This window comes from Halichoerus grypus, chromosome 7 (genome assembly GCF_964656455.1).
Source record: "Halichoerus grypus chromosome 7, mHalGry1.hap1.1, whole genome shotgun sequence".
Classification (NCBI taxonomy): domain Eukaryota; kingdom Metazoa; phylum Chordata; class Mammalia; order Carnivora; family Phocidae; genus Halichoerus; species Halichoerus grypus.
In genome coordinates this window covers 76,866,258-76,877,374 of record NC_135718.1, presented here as the reverse complement: position 1 = coordinate 76,877,374, position 11,117 = coordinate 76,866,258, and the positions used below count along the sequence as shown (strand labels likewise).

The window sequence follows — 11,117 nt, the reverse complement described above, 5'->3', positions numbered from 1 at the left end:
CTCATCGAGGTCTCTTCATTCTGATTGGTTGGGACGTCCACATCTTCCATCCCTATGCCAGTTTTAGGAATTATGCTGTTTACAGCGCCCGGTAGTTGGTCTTTGCCCGGCTCTTGGAGACCTAGCCCCACATGAGCACACAGTGATTAGCCCAAGACTCCAGAGAACCGCTGTACAGATCTCTGGAGCTCTTGTTTCTGAGTAGCTCCTTCCTTCCTAGCACTCTGTACTGCAAAGCCTGGAGCCTCAGCCTCCTGAGCTCCAGTCTCTGCTCCTCAGCTCGAGGAGATGACTGTGCTCGGCTTAGGGTATCCTCCTGGGCTGGAAAGTGCCCCTGGGCGGGAAGTCTGGGGGCTCACAGGGCTCACCTCATTGGTTTCTCTCCCCTGAGAGATCACAGTCTGGGCCCCCTGTTGTCCAGTTTTCTAGTTGTAGACAGAGAGCAGAAGGGCAAGTCTGGTCCTCATTATCCTTCATGGCCAGAAGTAGAAGCTTTACTTTGCAAGGTGAAGTCCAGTTAGAGAACATCGCGTGCCCACTCAGTGAGTCCCAGCCAAGAACTCTAGGTTCCTTTGTGAGAGAGGGGGAAGCTGGAAAGGTCTTTGGTGTTGGTGTGAGGGCTCTTTCCCCCAGGGTTTCACCCGAGCATGACTGCTCACACGTCCACAATCACCTGAGCCATGTTTCTGAGTCTGAGGTGATCCCTGGGTTCCAAATCACCCTCATTCTGGCGAACCTGGTCTGGTCCTCTCTGTGGTGGGCATCCTGGGTAGGAGTGTCAGTCACGCGCTGCAGGTTTTGTAGAAGGAGAGGTCAGACCGTAGGGCGAGCCTTGCTTACTCGGTAATGATCTGGCATACACATGGAGTTCTCGAACGTCTGACTGCATCAGACGCTTTTTCACTGTTGAACCATCACGTTTCTGTACAGCCATCTGGATAAGGCATATAATCAATGCAATCTGGAGAATTTTCCACCCTCACTCCCGAGTGGCGATTTATCTGGTTATAGAATTTTATACCAGGGGACTTGCAGTTTTCCCTCAGCACTTTGAAAATACGAATCTACCGTCTTTCTATATGTACGGCTGCTGAAGAGATGTCTGTTGTGGTCTAGTGATGGCACTAAATACCACTCCTTCGTAGGCAATCTCTACTTTTTAACTCTGAGAACTTTCAAAGCTTCCCCTGGCCTTGTCCTTGGCGTTCTGCAGTTTCACCATGATGAGCTTCAGTGTGGACTTATCCTCACGTAAGGAAATTTTCCACGAGAAAGAGAAGTCTGAAATGTTTCATCATTTCTAGAAAATTCCCAGCTCTTTTCTCCTTCAGAAGGGTCTCTTCTGAAACTCTTAGCATTATCTGGTGAAGTTTCTTGAATTATTCTTCACGTCTCTCCATTTTTATTTTTACTTCTTAATATAATTGTCTCTCTAGGCTGCATTTTGGGGAATTCCTCACTACTCTTTCCCAGTTAACTTTTTTTTTTTTTGTACTAAGATTAGAGTATTCTACCCACTGAAGTATGTATTTTCTTGTCTGTTTTTCATTCTGAATATTTCTGATCTTTTCACATTTCCCATTGTACTTGTTCATTTCTGCTTTGCTTCATGGACAATTTATTATAATTTAACAGATCTTATCGCACCGTTTATGTCCTTGGAGATCTTACACATTGTCATTTTAAAGTCCTTTGTAGGACAGCTTTGTTATCTCCACTTTAACTGTGCTGATATCATCCATGCTGGTCTTGTAGTTTGGCTTTTCCCGTATGATTTTTGAACTTTGTAGGTTCATCTTGAATGGCAGAATTTCCCCCCTCTATTTCTCTGCATTCACCTCTCCCTGTCTAGTGGTTTTGTGGCTTCTTTCACCAGGCCTTTCAGAGTCCCCGGGGCTGGACCAGGATTTATAGAGCTGTTTGGGGAACCACACCCCTGGATGGCATTGGGGCTACTGCAATTTCAGTCATGAACCTGGGGGCGACTTGGCTCAGCCAGTTGTCATGAGGTCCTGTGTAGGTCTTCCCAGCTCCTTAGGCCCATGGCTTCACGTAATCCAACGTCTCGGGCAGTGTTTGGCAATAGCTTCATGTTAGCTGTCCTTCATGAGTCAAGAAAGCTCCACCACAGTCCCTGGATTTAAGAAGGGAGCCTGGCCCCTGTATCGTGCTTCAAGAGGGGCACATGTACGCTCTCCTAAACGAGGAGCGAGCTCTGCACTTCTTCCAGGCATCGACCCAATGAGGTTTTCATATGTGCCCAGGTCATCATCTTGCAGGGAAGGAATGATCTCACTCTTCAGCTTGGCTTTGCCTTTTTATTTTCCTTCTTAAATGCTTTATGCATCATTGCTATTTGTTCAGATGGGGAGGGAGTGGCCCCCAAGAAATGAACTTACATTTCTTTTTTTTTTTTTTAGAAGAATGAGAGCAGTTTTTTTTTTTAAAGATTTTATTTATTTATTTGACAGAGAGATAGAGAGCACAAGTAGGCAGAGGGAGAAGCAGGCTCTCCGCTGAGCAGGGAGCCTGACTCAGGACTCAATCTCAGGACCCTTGGATCATGACCTGAGCCAAAGGCAGATGCTTAGCCGACTGAGCCACCCAGGTGCCCCTGAACTTATATTTCTCTAGTAATTATAAGGCCCCACATTTGTCACTAGAAGATCAGGAACAATGTTTGTTTTGTTTTACATTTGTGAGTTAAATTTGTAACTCGGGTTGATTTCAGTTCCATAGGACCCTTTGGCAGGAATCAGGAGAGAAGAACAGAGGCTGTGGGGTTTTTGCGTGGACCTGAGTATTACTATAGGGATGAATCTAGAGTCATACAGAGAGTTAAATACTGAGTTTCTCCGTAATGGTAGAAACAAACGCTTTCATCTCTTTGAGCCTCACTTTCCCCACCTATAAAATAGGAAAAAAATGTTTCAACATTTTTGAGTCTTACGGGGATTAAATAAAGTGTGTATGAAGTACATACCACAGCGCCTGGCTCTTTACCTTGAAAGATGGTAACAAAAAACCCAGCTCAGATGCTTAATTAAGCAAAATATAAATTGATTGGCATAGAAGTTTCTGGAGGCTCAAAGATATTACTTGATATTACCATGGGGGGAGGAATTACATTGCGCAGATACTGCTGATTTGGCATTTTTTAAGTAGAATAAATCAGCTTATTATGTAAGCAAGTGAATGTAAGGGGCCTTCTGGAGGTTTTGCTGCCAACTTTAAAGTCCTACGTTTAGTTTCTAGTCACCAAGCTAAGCTGCAGGCTGGAGACCTGTACCATCAGTAAAGGCCAATCCGTATCTTCTCTCCTTCCGTTGGAGTGTCTGAAGGGAGAGATTGACTTCCAGGTACCAACAGTTATCACTTCTCTTTATGTTAGTAACGAGAGGAGACAAATCTAGTGGTAACATCAGCCCCCTTGGGACACAGGTGCCTCCAGTCATCAACCGTCGGCTCTCACCTGGCCACAAACCCAGATGCACAGAGCTGGGCACTGCAGGAGCTCCCGGACCAGACAAGACCGGACCAGGAAAGCAGACACTCCCCTCCTTCTGTTCACCCTCACTTCCTCAGCTCTGCACCCAGAAGTCCTCTCTCTCTCCCACACCTCCTCCCCACCCAGATCCTTCTCTTTTTCTCTGCACCATGCTCTTGTCACGTTCCTTCCCTTCTGTCTTTCACATCCTCCGTGAGGGGGAGCCTTGCAGGTCTCCCTACTGTCCACACCCGGTCTGCCACCAGTCCTGTTGGCTTGACGTCTAAGTAGCTCTGGAATCCAGCACTGCCCCGCCCTCTCCCAGGCCTCCCTCTTTCCTTGGATTATTGCAACACTTTCTTGATGGGTCTCGCTTTCACTCTTGCCCCTCCAATCCACGCTCCAACAACAGCCACCACAATTATCTTGCTTCCCTGCTTAAAATCCTCCGTGACTCCCATTGCTTCTCGAATAGTCTACACTCAGATTGCAAGTCCTGTGAGATATGGGGATGTGTGCCTTTCTAGCACCCTTTCCCAACACCTTCCCCTCTCCGGTCTAAGGCCCCGGCCATGTCAAACCGTTTATTTTTCCTCAGAGCTGCTGTTTGTCTTTGCCTCTGGGTTTTTGCTCTTTCGCTTCCTCCCCATTTTGTCCCCCTACTTCCAATTTACCCCTCAGGGCTCAGCTGTAAATGCCACCTGCTATAGAATTCCACCGTGATGCTGTCTAACCCATGCACCTCCGAGGTATTCGCATATCATGCCCTCTAGATAGCTGTTTGTCTCTCCCTTGCTGGACAAGGGAGGCTGGGGCACCTGAGGATGGATCATGATCGACACAGAGTAGGTATTCATTCAATCAATATTTTTTGACTGAATCCGTGAACGAAGGAATAAATGCATATCTAGTCATTTGTGTTGGTTTGTGACTGCCTTTCGGTAGAAAAATTATAATGAGTGGCTGATCACTCACTCTCCAGAGAGGCTGACTTTTTTCTTAAAAAAAAAAAAAAAGATCACCTCATTACATTATCACATGTATCCAAGGCCCTTTGAGATGCTTCCCTCCCTCTGTATCCTTCCAGCCTCACCTCCCACTGCCTCCTCAACGCCCCCCACCCTGTTGCTCACAGCATCACTCAGTCAAAATGCTGCACCCTGCGCTCTGCCCCTGCCCCGCCGAATTCCGCTCCTCCTCAAAGCTCCAGGGAAAGCGCTAGGTCCTCCAAGGGGTGGTCACCAACTCCTCCAAAGCCTCAGGTCTCCTGAAGTCATAGTGACTGCCTTCAGGACCTCCCCTGCCACCCCGGCAGGCACCCCGAAGTATTTGACTGGCTGCGAATATGTATGCATCTGTCAGGTCCTTCGGGGCAGAAAAGGAGCCATCGAGAAGGGCTTAAGAGAGCAGGCTCTGAAGACAGGGCATTTGGATCTCTGCCATTCCTGCATTTGGGACCCGGCCCCCTTGGACAAGTCAGTTAACCTCCCTGCACCCAGAGCACATAGAATGGTGTGCAGCACATGGTAAGTGCAGGACAGAGCTCTCCTCTGAGGACCTCAAGCTCCAGGGTTCCACAGGCCGCGCCCAGTACTGGTGCATCAGCAATGTCACCACGGGACCCTCGAAATGGATGCTCCAGGAGACCACACCCAAAGCCAGTGATGTTTGGCCATGCCTCGGCTGTCACACAAAGCAAGGACTTGGCTGCCAGCCCCCGGGATTCTTGGGGCCACCACTTTAGAGCTGCAGGAGAAGGGAGCGAAGTGGCCACTAGGAGGCAGTCAAAGAGTACGCCAGGGGAAGTGGTCACAGATAGAAGGATGCGTCTCCCTTCCCAGCCCCGCTCCCTGCTGCTGGAGCAAGGGTGACGAACAGCGGAGCCCTCGGCGCGGGAGACCTGTCCTAGCCACCCAGCAAGTGGCAGCCGAGGATTTCTTGTCCTCTGTGGCAACCTCCCATGCCCGCCGCCCACTGCGCTGAGTGTACAGCTCCCATTCTCAATGGCAGGAACTTTTTTTTTTAGTTTTGTTTATTTAAATAATGTCTGCACCCAGACCGAGGGGGGAAAGATGGCGGAGGAGTAGGGGACCCTATTTCAGCTGGTCCCCGGAATTGAGCTGGATATCTACCAGACCACTCTGAGCACCCAGGAGACCAGCCTGAGATGTAAGAAGATCTGGATCTCTACAAACAGAATATCGCAGGCAGTTGGTTTTGAGGTAGGAAGCGGAAAGCCGTGATCCTGTGGGCAGATATCGGAGGATAAACGGCAGTGGGAGGGTACCTGGACGTGGGGATCCTACACCGCCGGTGAGTGACAGCCTCGCGCTGTGGACAGGGCACAGACTCGCAGACCGGTAGCGTCGGGAAAGGACTTTAGGGCAGCCCCCGGGGTGGAAAACCAGACCGGTGGGGTGCACGCGAACTGCAGCCCCCCGGACAGAAACCAGAGCGACGGTTGCGGGCAGGCGAACCGCAGCCTCCGAGACGGAAACCCGGTGCGCCGGGGTCCTGCCGGTGAACTGCAACCCCCCGGGGTGGAAACCCCAAGCGGTGGAGTCGCACGCGTGCGAATTGGGAGCGGCTGGCGGTTTTAGAAGCACAAAGGGCAGAGACGAGCTCCGACCTGGAGGCAGGACTGGGGGCGCTGCGGAGGGGCGCACAACCCAGGACACTGCAGTTTATAGCAGCACGGACAGAAACGGAGACGGTGTGGCCTGGAGAGCTCACTGAAGAACAGACTGAGGTCTCTCTGCTCTGAGACAGAGGGTTGGAAATGGTCTCTTCTGCTCTGACTCACGGAAGAGACACGGAAAGCCACCAGGGAAAGGCGCCAGAGAACAAAAGCCCCAAAGACTGATTCCCGCTGAGCCCATCCCCTGCCACAGGGGCGCAGGGCAACTCCGCCCAAACAGGGTTGCCTGAGTAACAGCGCGACAGGCCCCTCCCGCAGAAGACAGGCTGGGAAAACAAGAGGCCAGCAACCCTAAGGTCCCAAGAAAACAGGTGCATCTTGCTTGGGTTCTGGTCAATAATTTGGACTCTATACCTTCCCTCAAACAGCCATCAACAGAATGACTAGGAGGAGGAGCCCCCAAAACAGAAAAGACTCAGAGATTATGACTTATGCTGCAGATTTACAAATGGATGCAGACATAACCAAGATGTCGGAGATGGAATTCAGGCTAGCAATTGTGAAGACAATGGCTAGAATGGAGAAATCAATTAATGGCAACATAGAGTCTCTAAAGGCAGAAATAAAAGGGGAATTGGCAGAATTTAAAAATGCTATCAGTGAGATCCAATCCAATCTAGATAATCTAACAGCTAGGGTAACTGAGACAGAAGAGAGAATAAGCAACCTGGAAGACAATATAATAGATAAAAAGGGAAAAGAGGAGGCCAGGGAAAAACAACTCAGAATCCATGAAAATAGAATCAGAGAAATAAGTGACACCATGAGGCGTTCCAATGTCAGAATAATTGGAATCCCGGAGGGAGTGGAGAGAGAGAGAGGACTAGAAGATGTATTTGAGCAAATCATAGCTGAGAACTTCCCTAATCTGGGGAATGAAACAAACATTCGAGTCCTAGAGGCAGAGAGGACCCCTCCTAAGATCAAGGAAAACAGGCCAACACCCCGGCATGTAATAGTAAAACTTGCAAATCTTAGAACCAAGGAAACCATCTTAAGGGCAGTTAGGGGGAAGAGATTCCTTACGTACAGAGCGAGGAACGTCAGAATAACGTCAGACCTATCCACAGAGACCTGGCAAGCCAGAAAGGTCTGGCAAGACATATTCAGGGTACTAAATGAGAAGAACACGCAGCCAAGAATACTTTATCCGGCAAGGCTTTCATTTAGAATGGATGGAGAGATGCAGAGCTTCCATGACCGGCAGAAGTTGAAAGAATATGTGACCACTAAGCCGGTCCTGAAAGAAATATTACGGGGGGTTCTATAAAAGGAGAAAGACCCCAAGAGTGATCTACAACAGAAATTTACAGGGACAATCTATAAAAACAACGTCTTCATAGGCAACATGATGACAATTAATTCATATCTTTCAATAATCACTCTCAACGTGAATGGCCTAAACGCTCCCATAAAACGGCACAGGGTTGCAGATTAGATAAAAAGACAGGACCCATCCATATGCTGTCTACAAGAGACTCATTTTGAACCTAAAGATACATCCAGACTGAAAGTGAAGGGATGGAGATCTATCTTCCATGCCAGCGGACCTCAAAAGAAAGCTGGGGTAGCAATTCTTATATCAGACAAATTAGATTTTAAACTAAAGTCTGTAATAAGAGACACAGAAGGACACTACATCATTCTTAAAAGGTCTATCCAACAAGAAGATCTAACAATTGTAAATATCTATGCCCCCAACATGGGAGCAGCCATTTACATAAGCCAACTGTTAACCAAAATAAACAGTCATATTGATAACAATACGTTAATTGTAGGAGACCTCAATACTCCACTCTCAGCAATGGACAGATCATCTAAGCAGAAAATCAACAAGGAAACAAGAGCTTTGAATGATACATTGGACCAGATGGACCTCATAGATATTTACAGAACATTCCACCCTAAAACAACAGAATACTCATTCTTCTCGAGCGCACATGGAACTTTCTCCAGAATAGACCATATACTGGGTCACAAATCAAGTCTCAACTGATACCAAAAGATTGAGATTATTCCCTGCATATTCTCAGACCACAATGCTCTAAAACTGGAACTCAACCACAAGAAAAAATTTGGCAGAAATTCAAACACTTGGAAGCTAAAGACCACTCTGCTTAAGAATGTTTGGGTCAACCAAGAAATCAAAGAAGAACTTAAACAATTCATGGAAATCAATGAGAACGAAAACACATCAGTCCAAAACCTATGGGATACTGCAAAGGCGGTCCTAAGGGGGAAATACATAGCCATCCAAGCCTCACTCAAAAAAATAGAAAAATCCCAAATTCACCAACTAACTCTACACCTTAAAGAACTAGAGAAAAAGCAACAAACGACGCCTAAGCCACGCATTAGAAGAGAAATAATTAAAATTAGAGCAGAAATCAATGAATTAGAAACCAAAAACACAGTAGATCAGATCAATGAAACTAGAAGCTGGTTCTTTGAAAGAATTAATAAGATTGATAAACCACTGGCCAGACTTATCCAAAAGAAAAGAGAAAGGACCCAAATTAATAAAATTATGAATGAAAGGGGAGAGATCACGACTAACACCAAGGAAATAGAAACAATTATTAGAAATTATTATCAACAACTATATGCCAATAAACTGAGCAATCTGGATGAAATGGAGGCCTTCCTGGAAACCTATAAGCTGCCAAGACTGAAACAGGAAGAAATTGACAACCTGAATAGGCCAATAACCAGTAACGAGATTGAAGCAGTGATCAAAAACCTCCCAAAAAACAAGAGTCCAGGGCCTGATGGATTCCCTGGGGAATTCTACCAAACATTCAAAGAAGAAATAATACCTATTCTACTGAAGCTGTTTCAAAAAATAGAAACAGAAGGAAAACTTCCAAACTCATTCTATGAGGCCAGCATTACCTTAATCCCCAAACCAGGCAAAGACCCCATCAAAAAGGAGAATTTCAGACCGATATCCCTGATGAATATGGATTCCAAAATCCTCAACAAAATCCTAGCTAATAGGATCCAACAATACATTAAAAGGATCATCCACCACGACCAAGTGGGATTTATCCCTGGGATGCAAGGGTAGTTCAACATTTGCAAATCAATCAATGTGATAGAACACATTAATAAGAGGAGGGACAAGAACCATATGGTCCTCTCAATTGATGCAGAAAAAGCATTTGACAAAATACAACATCCTTTCCTGATTAAAACTCTCCAGAGTATAGGGATAGAGGGAACATTCCTCAAGCTCATAAAATCCGTCTATGAAAAACCCACAGCAAATATCATCCTCAATGGGGAAAAGCTGAGAGCCTTTCCCTTAAGATCAGGAACACGACAAGGGTGCCCACTCTCACCACTACTGTTCAACATAGTAGTAGAAGTCCTAGCAACAGCAATCAGACAACAAAAAGAAATAAAAGGTATTCAAATTGGCAAAGAAGAAGTCAAACTCTCTTTTCGCAGACGACATGATACTTTATGTGGAAAACCCAAAAGACTCCACCCCCAAATTACTAGAACTCATCCAGCAATTCAGTAATGTGGCAGGATACAAAATCAATGCACAGAAATCAGTTGCTTTCTTATACACTAACAACGCAACTGTAGAAAGAGAAATTAAAGAAACGATTCCATTTACAATAGCACCAAAAACCATAAGATACCTCGGAATAAACCTAACCAAAGAGGTAAAAGATCTATACTCTAGGAACTACAAAACACTCATGAAAGAAATTGAAGAAGACACAAAAAGATGGAAAAATATTCCATGCTCATGGATCGGAAGAATAAACATTGTTAAAATGTCTATGCTACCCAGAGCAATCTATACCTTCAATGCCATCCCGATCAAAATTCCAATGACATTTTTCAAAGTGCTGGAACGAACAATCCTAAAATTTATATGGAATCAGAAAAGACCCCAAATCGCCAAGGAGATGTTGAAAAAGAAAAACAAAGCTAGGGGCATCACGTTGCCCGATTTCAAGCTATATTACAAAGCAGTGATCATCAAGACAGCATGGTACTGGCACAAAAACAGACATACAGACCAATGGAACAGAATAGAGAACCCAGATATGGACCCTCAACTCTATGGTCAAATAATCTTTGACAAAGCGGGAAAAAACATGCAATGGAAAAAAGACAGTCTCTTCAATAAATGGTGCTGGGAAAATTGGACAGCCACATGCAGAAGAATGAAACTCGACCATTCTCTAACACCAGTCACAAAGATAAACTCAAAGGGGATGAAAGACCTCAATGTGAAACAGGAATCCATCAAAATCCTAGAGGAGAACATAGGCAGTAACCTCTTTGACATCGGCCACAGCAACTTCTTTCAAGATACATCTCCAAAAGCTAGTGAAACAAAAGCAAAAATGAACTTTTGGGACTTCATCAAGATAAAAAGCTTCTGCACAGCAAAGGAAACAGTCAACAAAACAAAGAGGCAACCCACAGAATGGGAGAAGATATTTGCAAATGACACTACAGATAAAGGGCTGGTATCCAAGATCTATAAAGAACTTCTCAAACTCAACACGCAAAAAACAAATAATCAAGTCAAAAAGTGGGCAGACGAGATGAACAGACACTTCTCTGAAGAAGACATACAAATGGCTAACAGACACATGAAAAAATGTTCATCATCATTAGCCATCAGGGAAATCCAAATCAAAACCACACTGAGATACCACCTTACACCAGTTAGAATGGCAAAAATGGACAGGGAAAGAAACAACAAATGTTGGAGAGGTTGTGGAGAAAGGGGAACCCTCTTACACTGTTGGTGGGAATGCAAGTTGGTACAGCCACTTTGGAAAACAGTGTGGAGGTTCCTCAAAAATTTAAAAATAGAGCTACCCTATGACCCAGCAATTGCACTACTGGGTATTTACCCCAAAGACACAGATGTAGTGAAAAGAAGGGCCATATGCACCCCAA

At 45.7% G+C, this 11,117-nt stretch overlaps 1 long non-coding RNA gene across 1 annotated transcript in view; it reads right to left on the bottom strand.

Annotated features, from left to right (window-relative positions):
• The window catches only part of LOC118527507 (uncharacterized), a 95,799-nt gene that overhangs the window by 13,828 nt on the left and 70,854 nt on the right, over window positions 1–11,117 (bottom strand). The gene's annotated exons all lie outside the window — the stretch shown is intronic.